The sequence below is a fragment of the Leptidea sinapis genome, chromosome 13 (assembly GCF_905404315.1).
Source record: "Leptidea sinapis chromosome 13, ilLepSina1.1, whole genome shotgun sequence".
Lineage (NCBI taxonomy): Eukaryota > Metazoa > Arthropoda > Insecta > Lepidoptera > Pieridae > Leptidea > Leptidea sinapis.
Window position 1 is genome coordinate 15,017,238 of NC_066277.1, and position 731 is coordinate 15,017,968.

Sequence of the window (731 nt, forward strand, 5' to 3'; positions counted from 1 at the left end):
CAATGTTAAGTCAAGTGTTTCAGTTCGAAAGTCCTTTATCAATAGGATATTATAATTGATAATTGAAGCCAAATAATATCGATAAACTATCGATATTTTCGATACACAGCAATACTATACTATAATTGAACCTAAATATTCAATGTTATATCGATAGCCCTATAGATATTAAAGATAATTTGCGGCTTATAATAAATCATTTATCGATAACCAAAGTATCGATAGTTCGACAACAGCAAACCGCACGCACGACGCAACGTGGGGGCCGGTACGTGCGGCGAAAACATCTCGCTCGCCAGATACTCAAAGCCGTTGGCAGATACAGCACCCTTAAAAGACTGTATTGCAGCCAATGGAGACCACTTCGAATAAGCTTTTTATATTTTGTAAAAATAATAAATTTTATTTGCAATAGAATTGTTTTTCTTTTTTTAGTATTTATGGCAACGTATACCCAAAACTTAGGCACGCCCCCAATTTTTTCGCTTCCATGTGGGCAGAACTATCATGAAATCGTTTGTATATCCAAAAGCTTAACATAATAAAAATTCACCTATCACCCTCATTCTAATCTCAACATTTCGTACCGCTGCAAACAGCTGCTATGTGTAACACAAGATTTATTCTATTTTAGACTGTGTCTTATCAACATTCATTATTTATATAATATTTGCAAATGTATTATAAATTAATACCTTTATATCAGTTACAAAATAACATTAATAGTAACA